This window comes from Lolium rigidum, chromosome 6, assembly GCF_022539505.1.
Source record: "Lolium rigidum isolate FL_2022 chromosome 6, APGP_CSIRO_Lrig_0.1, whole genome shotgun sequence".
Taxonomy (NCBI): Eukaryota; Viridiplantae; Streptophyta; class Magnoliopsida; order Poales; family Poaceae; genus Lolium; species Lolium rigidum.
The window spans coordinates 232575317-232601560 of record NC_061513.1 but is presented as its reverse complement, the minus strand read 5'-3'; positions in this window follow the sequence as shown (position 1 = coordinate 232601560).

Genomic DNA, 26244 nt, shown 5'->3' with positions numbered 1-26244 from the left:
ACATGATTGATTTGAGGTTTATTTCTTCTTATGTCATGTAAAATTTATTTGGTGGCAAGACTTGATCAACCTTGTTAACAAGTACATTTTATATGCATAGAGGAGCTAAACAACATTTCTTTCTTCCTCCACTTGTTTTACTTGCTGTAGCACTACTTGTTTTGCAAGATGCTTTAGTTGTTTAGAGGTTTGAAAAATCTTTTTTCTGCCCTGTAATAATAATTTTAACACCCAAAAATGTGCATTTTTCAAAGTTTTCAAAAATTTACAAAAATTATACCGTTGGTCTCATTTTTCGAAGAGCAACCTGGGAGTGCCTGGGGCTGACCAGTGGGGCACCCCAGGGCTGCCCCCCCATGGGCCGACGCGACCAAGGAGGGGGCGCGCCACCCTGTGGTGTGGGCCCCTCCTTGCCCCACTAAGTCATCTCTTCCTCCCATTCTACCCCCTCTCCCGAAAAAACTCGTACCAACTTTCTCTCACTCGCGTTTTTGCTCAAGAGCTCAGGATTCTTCGATCTCTTTGCTCAGCCCAAATTTCTGTCTGAAATTTGGCACATTTGCTCTCCGGTATGTGACTCCTCCGATTATCCAAATAGAATTTTGTTTGGTTGAGTATATCTTGAGTTTTTTGCTGCTGTAGGTAACATGTTAAGTGAGCTTGCATGCTTGTTCTAAGTTGTAAAAATTAGTTTTGATGCATGTTTAGTACTCTACCAAGTTCCTATAGTAGTTTCCCTCATTTATATGTCTCCAAATCAACTTTTATAATGTTTGTTGAAAAATTTCAGAAAAAGAAGATGCATAACCATACCTTTGGAGAAGTGTTCGAGAGAGAGACGACAAGCACAGGGAGGCCCTCAAGGGAAGCCACTCGAATTAGACGATCCTATAATGAGGATGTCATCGCACCGAGCTTCGAAGTTGAAGAGGATAATGGAGTTCCTAATGCTTCATCCTTTCCATGCTATGACTTTTTGCGTAATGCAGGGCTGCTTGATGACTTCTTGTTCCTCATTAATAATGTGGGCTTATCTACCTTTATGGAAGATGAGAGGAGTCAATACTACATGCTAACTAAAATCTTTGTTGAAAGCTTTAAGTTCAACAACACACACTTCGCACCATCAGTTACATTTAGGATTTATGATAGGCCTATTACTATGAAGTTGAAGGATTTTTGTGCTGCATTCGATATTACTCCTGTAGGTACAACGAAGAGGATCGAGAAAAGCCCCAAAGCTTTGACAGAGCTCTATCGAGAAGTTACCAATGATGATAGCCGCACCATTCAGCGCGGCAAGATAAGAAACATTCAACTCCCTGCCATTAGATATTTCGCTTACTATCTTGCTACTAGCATTCTTGGTAGGGAGAACACTAGCAACATTTCTAGTTATCATATTGCTTTTCTAGTTGCTGCACTTACTGGAAATACACCTTATCATCTTGGTGCTCTTGTTGCTCATCGTTTATCCAATAAGGGCCTATTTTTGGAGGAATTGTTGCCTCACGTATTATGGCATATCTAGATCTTCCTCTTGATCCTATTGATGAGAAATTAACTCCTATAAGGCTTGATATTGCTGCTATGAAGAGTCACCAATTTGTCACAACTGACTCTAGTTTAGAAAATATTGTCTATACAATGTTGTTTATTGACGGGGATGAGAGGGAAATCCCTTTGCCGCATGCCGATTTGTTCAGTGTTCACAGGAGACCGTGGTCGCGCTCTAAGGAGGAGGTGGATGAGCAGCTGAGGATACATGGTTTCCACCAGCAGCATGACTCGGAGGACTCCAAGCCCTCCTACGGGTACACCGTCACGTATCCTGGTGCGTCTTCCAGCACATACCCAGAACAGGATCCTTCTTCGTCATACTACGGAGGTGCCACTTCATGGGCACCATGGGATTGATCTCCACTTAGGCCAAAAGCCTAAGCTTGGGGGGAGGTATACCGGCATCACTCATTCATTGCATATTACAATTGCCGGATACTTGTACATACTTGTTTAGCTTCTTAAGGTGGTTTCTAATAAGAGGGAGATGATATTTGGGGAAGTGCTGTTTGAAAACAGATTCTGGACTTGTACCAAAAAAAAATTCCCAAAAACAGCCAGAACGTTATTTTACGAAGCCAATTTTTGTGCATGTTCCCCAGGTTATTATCTAACTTTCATTAGTTGAGCACTTTTCGAGTTGAGAAGCGGAAGATTTTCGTAAAAATAGATTACTGTACTACTGTCAAGTTTGACGAATTTCAGCTACTTTGTGTTTATGTGACTCTTTTAGTTTTCATTTTCTTGTTTTTGCTTTGTTTCTTTCCTAAAACACAAAAAGACCAAAAATATTTCTGTTGTTTCTCTTTACCATTTGTTTATTTTGGTTTCTTGTTCCTATTTTGCTTTATTTGCTATCGTTGGTTTGCTATAAGAAAATCCAAAAATATTTTGCTTTGTTTGCTTGTTTCCTTTTGTTCTTGTCTCCAATTCGAAAACACCAAAAATATTTGTTGTTCTTCTTTGGTTTTGTAAAGTTCATTATGGAGTTCAGCGGTCTCCGGTGGCTGGAGCTTGGTTTTCATTCCATATTATTCAAGCTACACAAGTGAAAGGCAATAATGACGTTCTACGACAACTCGACTGCGGTGAGAGGCTGGTATGAACTCTATTTGTTTTCATTTTTGTACATATACTCATCCATGTGAGCATGCTTAGTTGGTTCATGTGAGGTATATGTCATTTAAGAAAGTCTAGTAGTTCATGATCTCTCATGTTTAGCTCCAATTTATTAATATGAGTAGCATATCATAAATATTTGCTTGCGTTGTTTTATTCATAGATAGGTATGACGTTGTCTTCCTCCTCTGAATAATTCACTTGAATCGACTTGGCACATGCTCACGCATGCATATGACTGAACAAAAGTCAACTAAGCCTCGATGATTTACTTTGCCTCAGAGTTCTTGTATCACTTTTATGCCTTTGTTAATTTATTTTGTCGCAAGCATGGTTATGACAGTTATTGCTCTCTTGATTGTCGCTTCCCAGTCTATTGCTAGCCTTCACTTGTACTGAGCGGGAACGCTGCTCATGCTTCCAAACCCCTGAAAACCAAGTTATTCCAAAGTGTCCACCATAGATACCTATGCATGGCATTTCAAACCATTCCAAGTAAATTCTCATGTGCTACCTTTAAACCTTCAAAATACTTCTCAATTTGTGTCGATGTTTTATAGCTCATGAGGAAGTATGTGGTGTTTTATCTTTCAACCTTGTCATTTACTCCTGAGAGACTTTCACCAATGGACTAGTGGAACATCCGCTTATCCAATAATTTTGCAAAAAGAGCTGGCAACGGGGTTCCCAGCCCCAATTAATTAACTTTCATCAATAATTCTCTTCACATGTTTACTTAATTTGCAAACAGACACTCCTCCATGGTATGTGAATGTTGGAAGGCACCCGAGGATTCGGTTAGCCATGGATTGTGTAAGCAAAGGTTGGGGGGAGTGTCATCCATAATGAAACTAAAGTACGTGTGTAAACAAAAGAGAAGAGGGATGATTTACCTTGCTGGTAGAGATAACGTCCTTCATGGGAGCCGCTCTTGAAAGTCTGGTTGATGAGGTAGTTGGAGTGCCCACTACCATTCGTTGACAACAACAAACACCTCTCAAAATAATTTTACTCCTGTTTAAAAAATGAAAAGCTCTAGCGCATGTTAATCCCTGCTTCCCTCTGCGAAGGGTCAATCTTTTACTTTTACATTGAGTCACCATCCTTTCTTTGAGCACCTTCTTGAGAGAACAACTGTCATTCTTAGTACAATATGCTTGTCCCAAAATGTGATTAACTGTGGTATAACTTTGATGCTTTTATCTTTGATAATCTCTACTTCCAGTCTTTCCATGAACTTCGAAGGTGCCCGAGCATTTATGTTTTGCTGTACAAATACGGGCAAGCAAGATACCACTTTATCATATCCTTTTATGAACATTGCAATCTTGCTGATAGACATGATTCATGATGCTTATTATTAATTTGTTGGTACCTTTTCCATGATTGACATAGCTATTCGATGACTTTATTTGCATGTATCTTATTATGAATTGCCTAAGTACTTGTCCATATCATGAGAATATTTACATCATATGAACAAATGTGTTCGTGAAAGTTCTTTTATCGCACTCAGTTGTTAACTGAATTGGTTGAGGATAAGCAATAAGCTAAGCTTGGGGGAGTTGATACGTCCAAAATGTATCTACTTTCCCGAACACTTTTGCTATTGTTTTCTCTCTAATTTGTGTATTTTGGATACAACTAACATGGACTAACGCTGTTTTCAGCAGAATTGCCCTGGTGTCTTTTTTTTGTGCAGAAACTCAACTTTCAGGAAAATCCCCGGGATTAATTCCAATTGGCCTATTTTCACAGAAGAAGGACGGAGCTAGAAGACCAGAAGGAGGGGGGCCACGAGGCGCCCACCCCACAAGGCGGCGCGGTGGGCCCCTAGGCCGCGCCGGCCTATGGTGGCGGCGCCTCGGCCAGCCTCCGACGCCCCCCTTTCGACTACTTAAGGGTTTCGACCTAAAAACGCACGGGGGTGAGACGAAATTGCCAGAAGACATCCAGAACTCCGCCGCCATCGCGAAACTCCGTCTCGGGACCAGAAACTCCGTTCTGGCACTCCCCCGGGATGGGGAATTGGAGGAGATCATCGCCATCATCACCACCGACGCCTCTCCATCAACCAGCCATGCTTCCCCCATCCATGTGTGAGTAAGTCCCCCGCTGTAGGCTGAAGGGGATGGTAGGGATTGGATGAGATTGGTCATGTAATAGCATAAGATTGTTAGGGTATAGTGCCTAGTATCCATAATTGGTACTTTTATGATATTGTTGCAACTTGTTATGCTTAATGCTTGTCACTAGGGCCCGAGTGCCATGATCTCAGATCTGAACATGTTATTGTTTCATGATGATATTCATTGTTTTATGATCTTACCTGCAAGTTGTATACACATATTGCTGTCCGGAACCCGAGGCCCCAAAGTGACAGAATTTGGGACAACCGGAGGGGAAGGCGGTGATATGAGGATCACATGTGTTCAAGGAGTGTTAATGCTTTGCTCCGGTGCTCTATTAAAAGGAGTACCTTAATTACCAGTAGATTCCCTAGAGGCCCGGCTGCGACCGGCTGGTAGGACAAAAGATGTTGTGCAAGTTTCTGATTCCGAGCACGTACGACTATGTATGGAACACATGCCTATGGTTGTTTAGTACTTGGATACTGTTTTATTACTATCTGCAAATGCCCTACCTTGATTGTTACATGAGTTCTCTCATCCATGCAGCGCCCGTTCATCCATCCCTATGCCTACAGTATTTTAATCCTGCTGTTTACTATAATCACTACTGCTATCTTTGTTACACTACTGCTGATATTTCACTACTGCTACTGCTATAAAACTGTTGCTACTGATAAACTCTTGCGAGCAAGTCTGTTTCCAGGTGCAGCTGAATTGACAACTCCGCTGTTAAGGCTTACAAATATTCTTTGGCTCCCCTTGTGTTGAATTAATAAATTGGGTTTTACTTCCCTCGAAGACTGTTGCGATCCCCTATACTTGTGGGTCATCAGTCGTCTTGGCCTTGTGAGGAGCTCCATGCATTTTTCCTTGTACGCAAGCCCTACAAACACGATCTTTGCGAAAGGAAACATCTTCTTTTAGTCCGAGAATGTGGCCTCCCTTGTGGATACTTTCCAATGTCCTCATGTTGACATGGGCTAGTCGGCGATGCCATAATCAACCCTTGTCACCTTTAGCGAATAGGCAAAGAGCGGAAGATGTCTTCTTTCCGGAGAAGTCAACAACATACAACCCGCTCTCCACATATACAACAAAGGCTACACGGAGTGTCTTGCTCCACAAGAGGACCACCATATGTTCACCGAAAAAGGTACAAATATCCATACGTGCAATTTGATGAACGGAAAGTAGATTGTAACCAAGGGTCTCGACAAGGAGGACATTCACAAGTGAAATGTCGGGTGTTACCACCACCTTGCCAAGACCCAATACCTTTGAGCTCGTGTTGTCACCATAAGAAACAGTAGAATGAGATGACTCAAGGTCGACAACAATTTCCTTGCTTCCGGTCATATGACTTGTGGCTCCACTATCAACCACCCATTTGGCACCACCGAAATCATAGTCCTCCGAAGATACCTTTGCCATGAGGCAACGGGGGTTGTTGGTGACGAGGTTCTCATTAGGAGAATCGAAGAGGGAGATGGAGGGAGTGGAAATGGCGATGGCGGCCACTCCCTCTTCTTCCTTGTTTGAGCTCTTGTCTTCACGCTCCTCACCTTCATCGGAGGGGTACTCTTCACGAATGATGAAAGCTCTTGGCTTCTTGGTGAAGGAGACCTTGGCGTCACCGGGCTTGGAGGAGAACTTAGAGAATCCTTTGGAGAGGGACTTGAACTTGTCCTTGCGGACGAGCCTTCGACCATTATCTTCCCTTCTCTCATAGATACAATCCGCAAAAAATGACTTTTGTCGCCGCAATTGTAGCATGTTCTCCCCCTTTGCCCCTCCCTTGGACTCTTGGAGAAGTTCCTTGGAGAATCACGAGGTCTTCTTGGTCTTGTGCTTCGAGTCTTGTTTCCCTCCCAAAAACTCTTGGCGGCGAGGGCCATGTGCTCATGATAGTTGGTCTTGAGATCATCCGGACCCCACTCAATGGGATCCTCATCGCTCTCACTAGCTTCATGCTCCTTCATATTCAACGCGAGGTTGGGCTTGCGGGTGTTGTGGGTGCGAGCAACAAGATCCTCTGCATTCTTCTTGGAGATGTCTAAAGCGATGACTTCGCTAAGGACTTCATCGGATATCATAGCACGGAAGGAGGCGTTTTGGTGGATGGCCATCAACTTCACTTCCTCGTAAGGGAGGAGAGCGTTGTAGAACTTTCGCTTGATCCAATGGTCATCCACAAACGTTGCTCCAAGATCTTGCATTTGTACGGCGAGAGCGATAAGGCGCCGGTACATCTCTTCGGGCGAATCTCACTCATTCATGATGAAGTTGTCGGCCATGTTGTTCACTTCATCGAAACGAGAGATTTTAATGCTCTCATTTCCGAGGAAGAGCTTGTCGAGTTTGTCCCATGCTTCCTTGGCGGTCTTGAGCAAGCGGAAATGGGCACGGTCCTTGGGCATGACGGCCATGTGAATCATGTTGATGGCAGTGACGTTGAGTTGGCCATCCACCACTTCTCTTCTTGTCAAGTGCTTCGGATCTCGTGGTGAATAACCCTCCTCGATGATGCGCCAAAGCTCGGTAGAAGCGCTGCGCACATGAGAACGCATTAAGAGTTGCCAATTTTAAAAGCTATTGGATTCAAGTAATGGTGGTGAACCATGAGACAAGATATGTGGCATAGGAATTGGAACATTTATGGTGTAATCACTTGGTGTTGGCACCGCATGATTACCCCCTAAACATTCCGCAACCGGTGTCTCATCCTTCCCTTTTGATGAAGTGCCGGTCTCCCCAAGCCCTTCCTTTTGCGGGTCTTTTGTCGATTGAGCGACAAAACCAACAAGAGGAAATTGATTAGCTTTTGGTGGGGGATCCACGACACTTGCCTTAGGATCTACGGTGGAGGTTGATTTTGGAGCAACCAACTCCATCATCATCGCCTTCATTTGGCTAACGATGGATGAATCCAATTTCTTGAGGTCATCCAACGTAGCCGTTGTGCTATCGATGGTAGATAGTGGATGGTGTTGCTCACCGGGACGGGACCCATTCACAACCTTCTCTTGTTCGGCCATTTCTTAGGCGGTAAAGCCTGAGCAAGAAAACCTTGCTCTGATACCAATTGAATGGATCGTACCGAACAAGAGGGGGGGCGGGTGAATGGACGCTACACAATCTTTATGCCTTTTTCAGTTTTTATGCGATGCGGAAGGTAAAGGTGATAGCTTTAGTGGTAGAGGTGTTCCTAGTATGATCTTAGGCTAGTGCAACAAGCAAAGGAACCAAGCAAGATAATAAAGATAGGGAGTGGGACAACCGGGGGGCACGGAGATGAGACGAGGTTTGTTTCCCGCAGTTCCTCCCACAAAAGGGAGTACGTCTGCATTGAGGAGGTGCTAGCCTCACACAAGAGGCTAGACGGCCACGCTACGAAGGAAGGCCTCACCTTCTTCCTTGAGAGAGCTCCACAAAGGGGCTCCCCTTCTCCACTAAGGCACCGGTCGAGGCGGTGGTTCCTTCACAAGGTTGGGGCGAGCTCCACAACACCAGAGGCTCCCAACACCCTATGGGGCTAGCACAACTGCAAGCTAGCCTCCATAGGAGCACATCCTCCAAGATCCCACCATAGGAACCCTAACTCCAAGATCCACTATGGACTAACAAGTATTGGCGAAATCTCTCTTGGTAGAACTATAGAACGGGGCTTCCTCCACCACTCCACAAAGTTTGAGCAAGATTGGTTCGGTAGGTGGGGAGATCCTCAAGGTTTGAGCTCAGCAACAATGGAGGAGAGAGAGAGAAGAGATAAAATCGAGCTGGGGAAGAAGGGGCCTTTATATAGGTCCCTTCAAATCCAACCGTTATGTGCAGTTCCCGCACGACCGGTACTACCGCTTGGGCAAGCGGTAGTACCGCTCTGGGTTCGAATGCTCTCCACAGATTAGCCACGTGGAATTACAACGGTAGTACCGCTGGCGGTACCACTTTGGTACCGCAACGACCTCTGTAAGTTTCTGGCTTGAGTTACGGTACCTAAGCGGTACCAAAGCGGTACTACCGCCCATTGTACCGTAGAGGTACCGTAACACTCTTTGTGGGTCAATTCTGTTGAAATCCCAGAGCGGTACCGTACGGCGGTACCAGTAGGGGTAGCGGTACTACCGCTACTGGTACCGGTAGTACCGGTTAGGCAGAAACTGCAGTTTTTCTCTTTCCCTCTCCAGCCACTTCACCTCGCGACACACACACAAAACCAGAAAACCTATAAGCTACGCTTCAGTTCTCCGATCATGACGTGTTCAGCGAGGGCACCGTGCACCTGTAAATCTATCGAAGACAATCTATGCACACAGTTAAATTCATTCAAGTGTTGTTATCAAACACACAAGACACGTGGTATAGACCTTGTTCTTTCAGCGGCCATGCTCCCGGTGGCCAGCAGCAGCAGCATCAAGGCCAGCGCGACAACCACTCCAACCAAGGGGGCGGTGGTGACGGCGGAGGAGGGCAAGGTGGTGGCGGTGGTCGCAATGGCCGTCAGCGCACGCGCTGCCAAACTGCGAGTACTGGGGTCATGGTGCCCTCCAGTACCGAAACCGCTTCAACCAGTCTTATCAGTATAAGGACTCTCGCTCCGGGAACGCCGCCGCCTACCAGGAATCTCAGCCCTGGTTCTTCGACTCAGGCGCCACCGACCATCTCACCAACGACATGGGACGGATGAACGTTCAGGACCGCTACCCCGACAAGGATCAAGTGCAAGTCGCCAACGGTGTAGGTTTGTCTATTACGCATGTTTGTCGCTCTCAGTTACCTGGTTCATCGTCTCCTATTGAACTTAAAAATGTCCTACTCGTTCCTGGTCTTAGCAAGAATTTGCTTTTAGTTTATCGCCTTGTTTCTGACAACCATATATTCATTGAGTTTCATAAATATTTTGTGTGTGTCAAGGACAAGGTCACGAACATAATTCTTCGTCGCGGTAGGAGTCGTAGCGGTCTCTACCCTCTACCTTTCAGTCGCGACATGGTATGTGGGCCTCATGAGTCTTCCGGTGTGCGACTGTCTTCCGAGCATTGGCATCAACGCCTCGGTCATCCTTCAAATAAAGTAGTTCAAACTATTGTTAGTTCAAATAATCTATCGTGTTCTTCCAACATTGAATCTTTAGTGTGTGATGCATGTCAACGTGCGAAGAGTCATCAATTACCATATAATTATTCGACCCGTGTGTCTCAGTCCCCTCTTGAGCTTATTCATACTGATGTTTGGGGCCTGCTTTGCCTTCTTCGGGAGGTTTTAAGTATTATGTTAGCTTCATTGATGATTACAGTCGCTATTCCTGGATTTATTTGATTAAGCATAAATCTGACATTGAGAGCATCTTTTACACTTTTCAGAATCATGCTGAGCGTTTGTTGAATGCTAAGATTCGTACTGTTCAGTCCGATTGGGGCAGTGAGTATCACCGTCTTCATGCCTACTTTGTGCGCACGGGTATTGCTCACCGTGTCTCTTGTCCGCATACCTCTCAACAGAATGGTATCGCCGAACGCAAGCATCGCCATCTTGTCGAAACCGGCTTAGCCCTCCTAGCTCACTCCTCGCTGCCACTTCGGTATTGGGATGAGGCTTTTTTGCTGCGTGCTATCTTATAGATAGGATGCCACACCTATCATCAACAACGCCACCCCAGTTTTCCGCCTCTTCAACACACCTCCTGAGTACTCCTTTCTCCGCAAGTTTGGCTGTGCGTATTGGCCCAGTTTGCGTAAATATAATTTGCGTAAGCTTGAGTTTTACTTCAAGATGTGTGTTTTCCTTGGATATAGTCACATGCATAAAGGCTACAAGTGCATTGATCGTTCCACTGGTCGCATATATACTCTTGCGATGTCGTGTTCGATGAGAAGGTGTTTCCCTTTTCCACTCCGGGTGTCGTAGTTGATGTTTCTAAACTGATTCATGTGTCGTTTCCTTCCACTGAACCAGTTACTCAGAGCACCGACACGCGTAGTTATGACATTACCATGTTACCGGCTAATGCACCTGATTTTGTTGAGAGCTCCCCTGTGCAGGTTTCCTCCGACGTGCTGCCTCTGCATGCCTCGGGTCGCGTGCCTTCACATGCAGCGGCACCCCCTGACTTGCGTGGTGTGGCTCCGGGCGGCCCATCTTCAGCCTGCTCGACCCCGCCTGGGAGGCAGTCAGCCTGCCCGTCGCCCTCTTCGCCTGGGCCGAGCACGCCCATGACTGGCACTGCTGACAAGTCGTCCAGTGCTTCGCCGGGGCAGCCGAGTTCTCCCGACTCGCCTAGTCCGTCGCTGGAGTCACCGAGTCCTCCTGACTCGCCATCATTTCCTCCGTCAGCGGCGCCAGCAGTTGAGCCGGCTCGGGTCATCATCACGCGGCAGCGTAATGCTGTCTCGTCCCAAGGTTTATCGGGACGGCACGGTTCGGTATGATCCCAATCGCCGCCGTGCTTTTATGGTGGAGCCAGCCTCACATCGCACTGCTTTGACTGAGCCTACTTGGCGTAGCGCTACGGAAGCCGAGTTTGATGCGCTCCAGAAGAATCAGACGTGGATCTTGGTCCCTCATCCTCGTGGCACTAACATTGTTGGTAGCAAGTGGATTTTTAAAACAAAGTTCCATCCTGATGGTTCAGTTGATAAATAGAAGGCACGGCTTGTGGCTCGAGGCTTCACGCAGTAGCACAATATTGATTATCATGACACGTTCAGTCTGGTGGTCAAGCCAGTCACAGTTCGCCTTGTTCTTTCTCCTGCTGTTTCTCGCGGTTGGTGCCTTCGTCAGATTGATGTGAGTAATGCCTTTCTTCATGGTTTTCCTACCGAGGAAGTATATATGCAGCAGCCGCCTGGTTTTGAGGATCCGCAATGTCCTCAACATGTTTTTAAGCTGCAACGTGCCCTTTATGATCTCAAACAGTTTCCCCGTGCCTGGTATGCGCGCCTTAGTGATAAGATTCAGCAGCACGGTTTTGTTGCCAGCACAGCTGAAACTTCTTTGTGCATCTTTGATCATGCCGGTGTGGTGGTCTATATGCTTGTTCATGTCGATGACATCGTCCTGGCTGGTTCTTCTTCGGCTGCGGTTGATAAGCTTGTTGCCACCTTGTTTGGATCTTTTCCTATTAAGGATCTTGGGCGGTTGGAGTATTTTCTTGGGATTGAGGCTGCTTATTCGTCTGAGGGTCTTGTGTTGTCACAACACCGATATGCCCTTGATCTCTTACATCGTGCCAACATGGAGCAAAGTCGGTCGGTTACCACGCCTATGTCCACTTCTGACAAGTTGACAAGAGATCTCGGTACACCGCTTGGTTCAGAGGATGCTTTCAAGTACAGGAGTCTGGTTGGGGTTTCTAGTATCTCACCCTGACGCGTCCTGACTTGTCATTTGCTGTCAACAAGGTTTGTCAGTACTGTCGCAGCCGACTACTGCTCACTACGAGGAGGTTAAGCGTATTTTGCGCTTTGTCCGAGGCACCGTGTCTACTGGTCTGCGTTTTCGCCGCTCCTCTTCTACGGACCTCAATATTTTCACTGATACGGATTGGGCTGGCTGCCCTGATGATCGTCGTTCCACGGGCGGTTTTGCTGTTTTTCTTTGTCCTAACCTTGTGTCCTGGAGTTCTCGCAAGCATCCAACCATTTCTCGTTCTAGTACTGAGCCAATGGCACCGCTGAGGCTGTTTGGATTCTGTTTGTGTTGAGAGAGCTTGGAGTTTATCAGTCCTGACCTCCTGTCTTGTGGTGCGATAACATTGGTGCTACGTACTTGTCTGCCAATCCGGTATTCCGCACAAAGCATATCGAGATTGATTTTCACTTCGTTCGCGAGAAGGTTGCGCTTGGTGTGCTTGATGTTCGCTTCATCTCCACCGCCGACCAGCTGGCTGATGTGTTTACGAAGCCCGCTACTCAGCTCACACTTCGTCGTTTTAGTTTCAATTTTAACCTTGTTCACGACGGTTTAGATTGAGGGGGAGTGTTAGAGTTGTATATACGTATGTGTACATGTACGGTATTTTATACCGGTGTAATCTTGTTGTACAAGTTGATCTTAATATATAAGCAATGCCAGCCGGTTGGGGATACCACGGCAAACAACTCTTTTGACTTTCTTCAACTTTTCTTGGACACGAAGACTTGCTGAACAAAATAAGTCTTCATTAACACGCGATTTTGTTTTATTTTGTGGAAGTTTCTCTCGATAGTAACAATCATCAACATCTCGGTCACGACTTTAGCAGACCAGAAGCTCAGTGGCCAAGGCCGATATAAGCACCTATCAAATGGATCGATATTGATTCTCCCATTTAAACATGAAACGTGAAAAATCTGTTAAAATAATCGGAGCATTTTTGTATTGATGGAACTGAGAACTTCTTTTGAAAACCAAAATCACAGACATAATTGAGTAACGTATCATGCTGTTATATTTTGCCAACGCAGCTCAGGTCTTCAGGATCCAGCGATGATATCTGCAAGAGGTGCAGTAGGTGTGTGTGTGTTTTCCTCCCATCTGTATTCTTGGCTTCTTGCTCAGCGTACCCCGGTTCTATCAGGTGCGTTCTTCGTAATTGGGTTGTCATTTGAGTCAGAAAATTCCGCCAGGCTGGGTTCAGTCTACCGTTATTTTCTCAAAAAAAAAAAAGAGTACGCATACTGCGAAATGGCACTTGTGTTGATGGCCAACGAAATAGCTCAGGCAGATTTAAGTTCTGAAACTACGTGCTCAACCATCTACTGTGTAGTTTCAGTCCTGGATGGTTGCATTTCAACAATCAACATGACAAACATGCCAACCTGAGTAGGGCATTGAGATTTGGAGTAGTGGTTTTCTTCTTGACAAAAAAAGGAAGAAAGACATTAAATAACAAACACAAGCACATAAGGGAAATATATAGGAAAAAAGGGGAAACAACCGACATGCTAAAACAGCATCATAATTCATACATGGCACGCTCAACTGCCTCTGCAACTGATTCATTTTCCAGTACTGAGGTTTTGTAAATAGCCTAATCAAATGGGCAATGGGGTGAAAGCTTCCGATAGTCTGGCACACTTAACTGCCTCTTCAACTGATACATTTTTCAGAACTGCAGTTTTGTAATCTGCTTATCCCAAGCAGCGATGTGTGAATATTAACTCTCTGTTGCCTGAAAGCTTCCAATAGTCGCTATCTTCCAAAAATGTCTGTTGTTACTTTCTCTATGGGAGCTAGAACTGAAGATTTTCTTTTCCTGAACTTGGGTAGAACCAAAAGTATTTTTCCTGCAAAATCTACGAACACTTCGCGAACTTCCTTTGCACATCAAAAATTATGATTGATATCCGGTGGAAACCTGATTTGAGAGCAAGTTGGGATGCTAGAAAGGAAAATGACTATCCTATGGTGATTGGCTAGTCCTTATCAATTCAGTATTAACTAGCTTACCGATGTTTATGTTATCCTTCTTATACAAATACTTATTGGGGTAAGAAAACGTTTGGACTTCTATAGATCTAGATTCTTTTGGCAGCCTGATGAACAGAAAAAAAATATAGACTCACGAAATAGAATATTGTATGTCGGCCTAAGGATCAAGGGGGCTTAGGTATTGAGGTTCTCGAAATAAAAAAAACATATGCTTATTGAGTAAACGGCTTTTCAAACTTCTGAATGAGGACGGGTGTGGCAAGAATTGCTACAAGCCAAATACTTAAGACAAAAAACCTTACTTCTCCCTTCTGGAAGGGATTGATGGGGGTTAAAGAAGATTTTCTTTCTAGATGTTATTTAAAAGTGGGAAATGGGATGGGTACACGGTTTCTAGCAAACTCCTTACAAAATAAGGTGTAATCAAGTGTGACAGAAAAGAAAATGAATATATTTTTCGAGTCAATTCAATTACGACTTGTTGAAACAGCATTGTCAAAGTCCACAATAACCACCCCCATAGACACAATGGTCCGCAATCGCCATTGCCCATTCCCATGTCCAGGATTTTATTTTTGTTACCCATAAAAGAAAAGAAGTTTGATTTCGATCCCACTCAAGTCAAAGAATGATACATCAACTTGTCAATTAAATCGTCAGGACGATAAATCTTGGCGGAGAGCTTTCTGTAATTATTCTGCTTAGCTAGTGTTTTCTTTGAGCTTTTGTGCACATGCATTAAAACATAACTACTATACTAATGTTAACAACTTTGATTTTTCTCAAAATTTTGGATTTTTTTGAAGTTAACATGCAGTTGACACGTATGTTACTTTGTGGTCCATTCCTGCAGTATATTTTCGGTGTACAGTTTGGATGTCATCTTAGAATTTTCGTGTGCTTCCTTTCATCTGTAATGTGTTTCTGTCTTGCAAGGTGGAGGTAGTTGTTTTTGGTGGGTCCAAAGTCTTAACTTTTTGTGTGACCGGCGCCCTCCACGGTAGAACAATCTGGAGCTCCCACCGCTCTGACCACAACCATTATATTTGCCCCATCTCCCCATCTTTTCTCTTATCTGCTCTCTTCTTCACACCGTCGCTGCAGTCCTTCCCCGGGCCGGCACCCTCCTCTCCCTCCTTGGCCACAACGGCGCATATAGAGGCATCAATGCCTTCTTTCTCCCGAGGCGGTTATCAGCGCGGCACATTTATCTTCTTTTTGAGGCAGATGCGACTAGTCTTCTTTGGCATCTCGGTGTGACCTAGGCGAAGGGTGGCCGCCACACCGGTGGGGAAGGTTGGCCACCAATGCTTCTTCCATGTTCTGAGCGCGTCGCCCGCAGGAGAATATCTCCATTCTCCAACCGCCGGCCTGCCGCAGATTTTTCAGTTTCTTACCGGCTGCCTCCACATGTTCTTTTACCCTTGCAGTTTACAAGACCGCGCGAACCCGAGGCAGCCCTCCTCTCCGGTGAAGTGGCCCAGGACTGCTGGTGGCGGCCGCTCCCATTGGCCACTATGTTCATCCCCCCAACTCCCATGCGATTTCACCTAGCCTCCGTTGCCACTCCAGGAAAAGAACCACCTTCCGCAGTTCCGCCACCGCCGCTCGCAGAAGATGGCAGGCTGACGCCGCTCACGGGAGATGAGTGTAACATCCCAAGTTTTCATTTCAATAAAGACAAAGAAATTCAAATGCCCAAATTTTTGAATTAACAAAAACTTTTATTTGCATCGAGTGCTATACATAGTGTGCATGCATTTTCCTTTGTGAAATTGCCATGATGAATGTTTGTGTGTTGATCAAATGTGCTTAAACCCTAGTACATGATCAAAGAACCCTAAAAAGAGAGAAATAAAGGAAATGTGAAAAATTGCAAATCTCACTCACATACACTTATGGCCAACTTTGCAAATCCTCAACCAAGACCATTTTGGCTTGTGCCAATGCTTGGGAAACCTTAATAGATCAATAACAAACATTTTGGAATCAAAGAAACACTTTTCAAAGCAAAGGAAATTTCAAATTTCCATCACATATGATAATGGTCAATTCGGCCCAAAATAAAATGTCACCCACTTTGAGCCCCTGGTTTTGGAGATTCTTAAACTAAAATCTCTCACTTCTTTCCACCTCATCCAAGACCATATCAAGGTGAACAATTCTTGTGTTGGCCACCAGGGTTGACTCTGCTTACATTGACCTATATAAATGTGACAAGTGGCAACCTTGAAACAAAGAGAAGATCCTCCCCATTTTTAAACTTTGCAAACCAGCACCATTTTTCAAACCACTACCACCATTCTACTCCATTTATTATTCAAGCCAAATCCACCAAAAATCTCTGAAAAATTCAAATAAATCCTTCATGCGGCCATTATGTCGAACACCTTGCAGGCAAAAACCAAATTTGACCAAACATGCTATTGTCCAGCAGTTCTTTGCCTAAAGCTCTTTTGATTCTTGATCATTATTGTTCCCCTGCATCTCCTGCATCAAGCCAAGTACAAGCCAGTGATGATTAAAGCCTGGAGAGAGCCAAACCATCACCATGCCGTGCTCATGCCGGCCAGCATGCCATCTCTTTCTCTGATCCTCTCCATTCACTTTAACCATGTCCAGTAGCATCCCCTGGCACCGTTGATCATCAAAGTGCACGACCCTGGCTCGCGCGAGGCTGGCATTGGCCAGGCTAGAGCGCTCTCAGCACGCCCAGGCACGCTAGCATGCGCACTCACCACGCCCTGGACGCGCCAGAGCATGGGCTCGACCCATCTCCTCCGTCCTCCCTTACCCCCCTCCTTCTGCATCAAGCACCACCACTACACCCTCTAGCCCGTAGACATGGTCGAGCGACTGCGCGTGCACCGTCGCTGTCGTCCTCGTCGACTTTCCACCGCCAGTACCGTGACAGGTTCTTCATCATCACGAGTGATCCCATCGCCCTTTTGCTGCGCCAGCTAGCCGTTGAGCATCGCCATGATGCCATCTACGCCACGCCGTCCTCGCCTTGGCCTTTCGAGCATCAGAACTGCCGCGCCATGCTTGACCTCCACGGGCACCCGCAGCTCCTCCTCCCCTCTATAAATAGCACCCTCCCGTGCCTCCATTCATCACACCCATCGCCTCTCCTCCCATCTCTGCCTCTCCTCGAACCAATCCCTAGCCAAATCATCGCCGGAGCTGCTCCAATTTGAAGCCGGAGCCCGCCAGTACCCGCAGATCACCGCCGTCGATTGGAGCCTCCCCGAGCAACGTCGCCGGTACCAGTCGACTCGCCGTCCTCGCCAACATCGCCGCGCACCTTGCCGTCGACCGCCGGAGTACCGGTAGGCTCTCCCACCCCCTAGCCTCGCTTTCAGCACCACGGGTTCTTGTCGGAGACGACGATGAACGCCGGCCGTTAGATCTATTTCTAATCCTACGCCCCAGATTCATCCATACCGTTTCGCTGTAAAACTCTCGCTGACAGGTGGAGCCCACCATGTCAGGCGGTCTGCTCGTGCTGGACGCGAAGTGGGCTGGCCCAACTTCTTTTCCCCGCTGCGGCCCAGTTCTCTTTCCCGCCTAAGCCCGTCAGTTTGAATTTGAATTTTGGTTTAGCTCCGAGAGGTCCTACTCGTCCCCCTCACCCTCCTCCTCCTCCTGCTGCTCCTGCTCCTCCCCACCCCTGTGATGCTCGTCTTCCCCACCCTCCTCCTCCTCCTCCTCACCGCCCCCGTGGTGCTCCTGGTCCTCCTCACTCCTATCCTCCACCTCATCATCATCCTCGTCTACAGGAGCGGGGCTACGACTATGAGTGAGTGCCCGCGTCGCATTCTTCCTACGTGAACCACGCCATGGGGGGGGGGGCTAGAAGGGGGGCTAGGATCTCGGCGTGCTCGCCTCGAAGAAGTCCCTGCACCTACAAAGTCCGCGATCTTCTTTCGAAGACCACCACCCTTTTTTTGGCAGCATGTTTCAATCACCTGCAAACACAAATGAAGAAAGTGGTTTATTAGTACGCAATGTAAAGAGATGAATATTAGTGAAATAAACAAAGATATAAGTGGATGAATATTACTGAAATAAACAATAATGCAAATAGATGAACATAGTGGAAGCAACAAATAGCTAGCATAGAGTTCTCTCAAACATAGCATGGAGTTCTTACAAATAACCTAGCACGACAATCACTATTACACACAGTTATTACAAATAGGCTAGCCTCAGAATTACTACTACATAGATCAGTAGCCTGTGTCGCCATCCGTAATTGGACCGCATGTTTCGTCATCGTCATCAGGCTCGGTGAAAAAATAATCATCAATGAAACCTGGAGGTGGTCCATCCCTGCTTTGAACGCCTCGAGCAAACTTAGGTCTTCCGGGGCGCAAATACCCTTAGCTTCATCTTCTGCATTGTCTTCATCCATGTCCGTATCTTCTTGTTCATCGTCTACGACCATGTCATCGACAGCCGGCAAGCCGATAGAGAAATGGCCGAGGAGCCCTTCTTCCTGATAAAACTCGATATTCCTTGTTGAGGGATCTACGCGGCGGTAATCATCCTTGTTTGGTGATACGTCCAAAACGTATCTACTTTCCCGAACACTTTTGCTATTGTTTTGCTTCTAATTTGTGTATTTTGGATACAACTAACACGGACTAACGCTGTTTTCAGCAGAATTGCCCTGGTGTCTCGTTTTTGTGCGGAAACTCAACTTTCGGGAAAATCCCCGGGATTAATTCCAATGGGCCTATTTTCATAGAAGAGGGACGGAGCCAGAAGACCAGAAGGAAGGGGGCCACGAGGCGCCAACCCCATAAGGCGGCGCGGTGGGCCCCTGGGCCGCGCCACCCTATGGTGGCGACGCCTCGGGCAGCCCCAGGTGCTCCCCTCTGGACTACTTAAGGGCTTCAACCTAAAAACGCATGGGGGTTAGACGAAATTGCCAGAAGACATCCAGAACTCCGCCGCCATCGCGAAACTCCGTCTCGGGACCAGAAACTCCGTTCTGGCACTCCGTCGGGACAGGGAATTGGAGGAGATCATCGCCATCATCACCACTGACGCCTCTCCATCAGCCAACCATGCTTCCCCCATCCATGTGTGAGTAATTCCCCCGCTGTAGGCTGAAGGGGATGGTAGGGATTGGATGAGATTGGTCATGTAATAGCATAAGATTGTTAGGGCATAGTGCCTAGTATCCGTAATTGGTACTTTTATGGTATTGTTGCAACTTTTATGCTTAATGCTTGTCACTAGGGCCCGAGTGCCATGATCTCAGATCTGAACATGTTATCAATTCATGATGATATTCATTGCTTTATGATCTTACCTGCAAGTTGTATACACATATTGCTGTCCGGAACCCGAGGCCCCAAAGTGACAGAAATTGGGACAACCTGAGGGGAAGGCGGTGATATGAGGATCACATGTGTTCATGGAGTGTTAATGCTTTGCTCCGGTGCTCTATTAAAAGGAGTACCTTAATTACCAGTAGATTCCCTAGAGGCCCGGCTGCCACCGGCTTGTAGGACAAAAGATGTTGTGCAAGTTTCTCATTGCGAGCACGTACGACTATATATGGAACACATGCCTATGGTTGTTTAGTAGTTGGATACTGTTTTATTACTATCTGCAAATGCCCTACCTTGATTGTTACATGAGTTCTTTCATCCATGCAGCGCCCGTTCATCCATCCTTGTGCCTACAGTATTTTAATCCTGCTGTTTACTATAATCACTACTGCTATCTTTGTTACACTGCTGCTGATATTTCACTACTGCTACTGCTATAAAACTATTGCTACTGATAAACTCTTGCGAACAACTCTGTTTCCAGCTGCAGCTGAATTGACAACTCCGCTGTTAAGGCTTACAAATATTCTTTGGCTCCCCTTGTGTCGAATCAATAAATTGGGTTTTACTTCCCTCGAAGACTGTTGCGATCCCCTATACTTGTGGGTCATCAAGACTATTTTCTGGCGCCGTTGCCGGGGAGCATAGCTTTATTTGCAAGTTCACTTGGATTGATATTTTTCGCTGCAAATTCTCCATAATGGGTAAACCTCGCGATACTAAAGTCGCCATATTACCATCCACTACAAGAAAAGGTACAACTCTGAGTACCTCTGCTGCTCTTGATTCACCATCTGTGATAAGTCAACTTGTTTCACCACCACAAGCTTCACATGCTGGTACTTCTGCTGAATCTGAAAATTCTTATAATTTTGATGATGCTTCTGCTGTGCTTGATAATGATGGTTCGTTAGGATCTTTTCTTGATGCTACAATTGCTAGGTCTAGACAAATTGAAAATACTGAAATTCCTAATGAAGATGCTGCTACACCTGTTGATTCACCTGAGTCTGTTGAATATTCTAGTGATGATCTTGATGAAGATTATGTGGAACTTGATGATGATTTCATTGATAAATGCAATGCTACTACTGGTACAAGTAAAATTAAAAAGCTTCTTGCACAACATACTTTTAGATATAAACTGTCTCCTGATCCTAAATTTGCCACATCTCCTATAAACATTAAGGATAAGGATTATGATTTTTCTCTTGATTTATCTCATATATCTATTGTTGAGAAAACACCTTTTTGTGGTACTGAAAAAGAAAGTGCTGTAGAACACATGAATGAGCTTTCAACTTTGAGTAGCTTGTTTTCTGATGATATCAAGAAGCGTACTTATTTTGTTGCTAAAATTTTTCCTTTCTCATTAAAGGATGATGCTAAAACTTGGTATAATAGTTTGCCTCCTGATTCTATTGATAGTCCAAGTGATTTGCTTGATGTTTTCTTTCGGAAATACTTTCCTGCTAGTGCTCAACATATTGCTTTGCAGAAAATTTATAGTTTTGACCAGGAAGATGGAGAGAAATTGCCTGAAGCTTGGGCAAGGTTTTGCTCTCTTATCAGAGCTCGACCTAGACATGATTTGGAAAAGCATGATTTACTTGATATTTTTTTATAGTGGACTAATAATTGAGTCTAGGGCATACCTGGATAGTTGTGCTGGTTGTGTTTTCAGGAAAAGAACTCCAGTCGACGCTGAAGAATTATTAGCTAGAATAGGCCGAAATCATGATGATTGGACTACACCTGAACCAACCCCGACGCCAATATTGAAGAAGAGGGGTATGATTAAATTAAATGATGAAGATATGAGGGAAGCCAGTAAATCTCTTAAAGAGAAGGGTATTAAATCCGAAGATGTGAAGAATTTACCCCCCATAGAAGATTTATGTAAGGCAACTCCCCCTTCATCCATGATCGAGGTACATTCTCTTCAACGCTTTAGTAGGGAAGATATTCCGTACTCAAAACCTCCTGATCAATGCTTAGATGAGTTTGATAATTATATTGTTAAGCAAGATAATTTTAATATGAGAGTAGAGAATCATTTAATGGAAAATTCTCGAGCTATTAGTGAATTGCATGGTATTGTGGAGAGAACCTCCAATGATGTTAAGATGCTTGTTAAACATTTTCATATGGTTCAAACTCAAATTCATCAACTCACTAAAGTGTAAAATGACTTGTTAAAAAATAGTTCTAAAGAAAAACATACTTATGAAGTAACAACTAGAGGTGGTGTTTCTACTCAGGATCCTCTATATCCTGAAGGGCATCCCAAAAGAGTTGAACAAGATTCTCAACGAATTGAAACTAGTGCTCCTTCTAAGAAAAAGAAGAAGAAACATAAAACTGTTGTAGAATCCTCTGAGCCTGTTAATGATCCTAATAGTATTTCTATTTCTGATGCTGAAACTGAAAGTGGTAATGAACATGATAAAGATAATGATAAGAATGATGCTTCTGATAAAGAAGAGGTTGAAGATGAACCTGAAAAGCATGCTAAAAATAAAAAGTATACTAAAGAAGATTTTATTGCTAAGAAACATGGTAATGAAAGGGAACCTTGGGTTCAAAAGCAAATGCCTTTTCCTGCTAAGAAACTAAAATCAAAGGAAGAAGAACACTATAATAAATTTTGTGATTGGATGAAACCTTTGTTCCTGCAAATCCCTTTGACTGATGCTATTAAATTGCCTCCTTATTCAAAGTATATTAAACATATTGTCTCTAACAAAAGGAAAATTCATAATGAGGAAATTTCCACTGTGCTTGCTAATTACTCTTTCAATGGCAAAGTTCCAAAGAAGCTGGGCGACCCAGGTATACCGACTATTCCTTGTTCCATCAAGAATAATTATGTTAGAACTGCTCTACGTGATTTGGGAGCAGGTGGTAGTGTTATGACTTTTTCTCTTTATAAGAGACTCTATTTGGATAAGTTGATACCAACTGATATATCTTTGCAAATGGCTGATAAATCTACTGCTATTCCTGTTGGTATATGTGAGGATGTTCCTGTTCAAGTTACTAATAATTGCTTAATATGAACCGATTTTGTTGTGTTGGAAATGCCTGAAGATGATAATATGTCTATTATTCTTGAGAGACCTTTTCTTAACACCGCAGGGGCTGTTATTGATTGCAATAAAGGAAAAGTTACTTTCAATGTCGATGACAAGGAGCATACTGTTTATTTTCCCAAGAGGATTGATATAGTATGTGGAGTTAATACAATTTCTAATGTGAGAACTATCAAAGTGGGAGTTATTGATTGTCCTATATATGAGCCTAAACAAGGATATCAAAATATTATGATTGGATCCATATCAATTCAATACAAGGTAACATGATTGATTTGAGGTTTATTTCTTCTTATGTCATGTAAAATTTATTTGGTGGCAAGACTTGATCAACCTTGTTAACAAGTACATTTTATATGCATAGAGGAGCTAAACAACATTTCTTTCTTCCTCCACTTGTTTTATTTGCTGTAGCACTACTTGTTTTACAAGATGCTTAGTTGTTTAGTGGTTTGAAAATCTTTTTCTGCCCTGCAATAATAATTTTGACACCCAGAAATGTGCATTTTTCAAAGTTTTCAAAAATTTACAAAAATTATACCGTTGGTCTTATTTTTCGAAGAGCTACCTGGGAGCACCTGGGGCTGACTAGTGGGGCACCCCAGGGCTGCCCCCATGTGCCGGCGCGGCCAAGGAGGGGGCGCGCCACCCTATGGTATGGGCCCCTCCTTGCCCCACTAACTCATCTCTTCCTCCCATTCTACTCTCTCTCCCGAAAAAACTCGTACTCACTTTCTCTCACTCGCGTTTCTGCTCAAGAGCTCAAGATTTCTCGATCTCTTTGCTCAGCCTTTTTTCGAATGCCTCTGTTCTAACGGGTGCGGGTGCGATAGCTTTTGCTTTTAGCTGGGCGCCAGATGTCAGAAGGCAAGGCGTTTTTTTCCTGCTTTCTCGACAGCGTCCCTTTCACCCCATGTGAAAGTAGTAATAATTCTTTATTTTCTTCTGTCTGAAATTTGGCACATTTGCTCTCCGGTATGTGACTCCTCCGATCATCCAAATAGAATTTTGTTTGGTTGAGTATATCTTGAATATTTTTCTGTTGTAGGTAACATGTTAAGTGAGCTTGCATGCTTGTTCTAAGTTGTAAAAATTAGTTTTGATGCATGTTTAGTACTCTACCAAGTTCCAATAGTAGTTTCCCTCATTTATATTTCTCCAAATCAACTTTTATAATGTTTGTTGAAAAATTTCAGAAAAAGAAGATGAATAACCATACCTTTGGAGAGGTGTTCGAAAGACAGACGACAAGCACGGGGAGGCCCTCAAGGGCAGCCACTCGAATTAGACGATCCTATAATGAGGATGTCATCGCACCGAGCTTCGAAGTTGAAGAGGATAATGGAGTTCCTAATGCTTCATCTTTTCCATGTTATGACTTTTTGCGTAATGCAGGGCTGCTTGATGATTTCTTGTTCCTCATCAATAATGTGGGCTTATCTACCTATATGGAAGATGAGAGGAGTCAATACAACATGCTAACTAAAATCTTCGTTGAAAGCTTTCAGTTCAACAACTCACACTTCTCACCAACAGTTACATTTAGGATTTATGACAAGCCTATTACTATGAAGTTGAAAGGTTTTGTGCTGCATTGGATATTGCTCCTGTAGGTACAGCGAAGAAGATTGAGAAAAGCCCCAAAGCTTTGACGGAGCTCTATCGAGATGTTACCAATGATGATAGCCGCACCATTCACCGCGGCAAGATAAGAAACATTCAACTCCCTGCCATTAGATATTTCGCTTACTATCTTGCTACTAGCATTCTTGGTAGGGAGGACACTAGCAACATTTCTAGTTATCATCTTGCTTTCCTAGTTGCTGCACTTACTAGAAAGACACCTTATCTTCTTGGTGCTCTTGTTGCTCGTCATTTATCCAATAAGGGGCCTATTTTTGGAGGAACTGTTGCCTCACGTATTTTGGCATATCTAGATCTTCCTCTTGATCCTACTGATGAGAAATTAACTCCTGTAAGGCTTGATATTGCTGCTATGAATAGTCGCCAATTTGTTACAACTGACTCTAGTTTAGATAATATTATCTATAAAATGTTGTTTATTGACGGGGATGAGAGGGAAATCCCTTTGCCGCAGACCGATTTGTTCAGTGTTCACAGGAGACCGTGGTAGCGCTCTAATGAGGAGGTAGATGAGCAGCTGAGGATACATGGGTTCTACCAACAGCATGACTCCGAGGACGCCGAGCCCTCTTACGGGTACACTGACAAGGTATTAACTTGTCAATTCCTACGAGTAGTAGACTAGGGTTTCGTTGGATGTAGAGGGCAAGTAGATCTCGAGGGTTTCAGCCGAAAAGTACTCGACGATGTAAAATCTAGGGTTTGTGAAACAATGATTCGATTCCTTTCTTTGTCCCTCGATGTCGAGGGTACTCCTCGCCAATGCCCTCCGATAGGGGCTTAGGGTTGACAGAATCCTGCAGGCTGACACGAGACATCGGTTCACAGACAAGCGGGGAGAGCGATTTACCCAGGTTCGGGGCCCTCGATGAGGTAAAACCCTTACGTCCTGCCTGTCTCGTTCTTGATTATGATGATAATGGGTTACAATGGGGTGCCGAATAGTTCGGCTGAGATCTCGTCGAGATGGCTATTGCTATGATGACCTAGCTCTAAGCTTTTTCTGGCTAAGATTGCTAAGATCGATTCTCGTCCCTCGGCAGCCCCTCTCCTGGCCTTTATATAGGAGGCCAGGTCTCAAGGGTCCTAGCCGAGTACGACTAGGTTTACAGTAGTTTAGATCCAATCTTTCCTTGTTTGTTCGATTCCTTGTCTTGCCCGCCAAGGAATCTTCTAGTGCGCCGACCTAGTGGCCCATCTCGCCTTCGGGTATCTTCATGGGCCTCCAATTTGTCAATACCAAATAGGGCAATACTGGTTACCCGAAGGGTAATGCCCACGTCAGTAGCCCCCGAGTGTCTAGCCGAAGGTAATTCGGGTAGAGACTAATGCATGTTTTTTCCTGACATTCTTCTTCTTCATTGCTCTTGTTCATCTTGATTATGCTTCATCTTCTTTTTATCGGGTGCGCGCCAGCGCTCCCGATGGGAGTAGCCCCCGAGTCTAGGTACGGATGCTTGCAATCCGTGCGTAGACTCAAGTTGTACTACTCGAATACTTTCCTCTGCCAAGTTTTTCACAAGTCTTCATAGATCATCCGATATATTTTCTTCACGCAAAGGATAATGAGCAACGTGCCCAACTTTTGTTGGTTAACTGCCGATGGCAAAACAACGTTACTCTACACAGAATCAAGTCCTCGGGCATGATCCTGGAATGCAAAAAACTTTCAACGGGTGTGCACCACGTCCTCCCGATGGGAGTAATTAACGAAGTGTGCAAAATTCCTTTCAAACTTTTATTCCTTCGACTGCTTATTCTGTCGAATCTTTTATCGGGTGCGCGTCAGCGCTCCCGATGGGAGTAGCCCCCGAGTCCAGGTTCGGATGCTCGCAATCCGTGCGTGGACTCAAATCCTTCATCCGATGACTTTTTATGTTTCCTTCGAATGCTTCTAAATTATGACGTCATTGCTGTCGTGCAACTGCTGCAGGCTGATTTGACGGG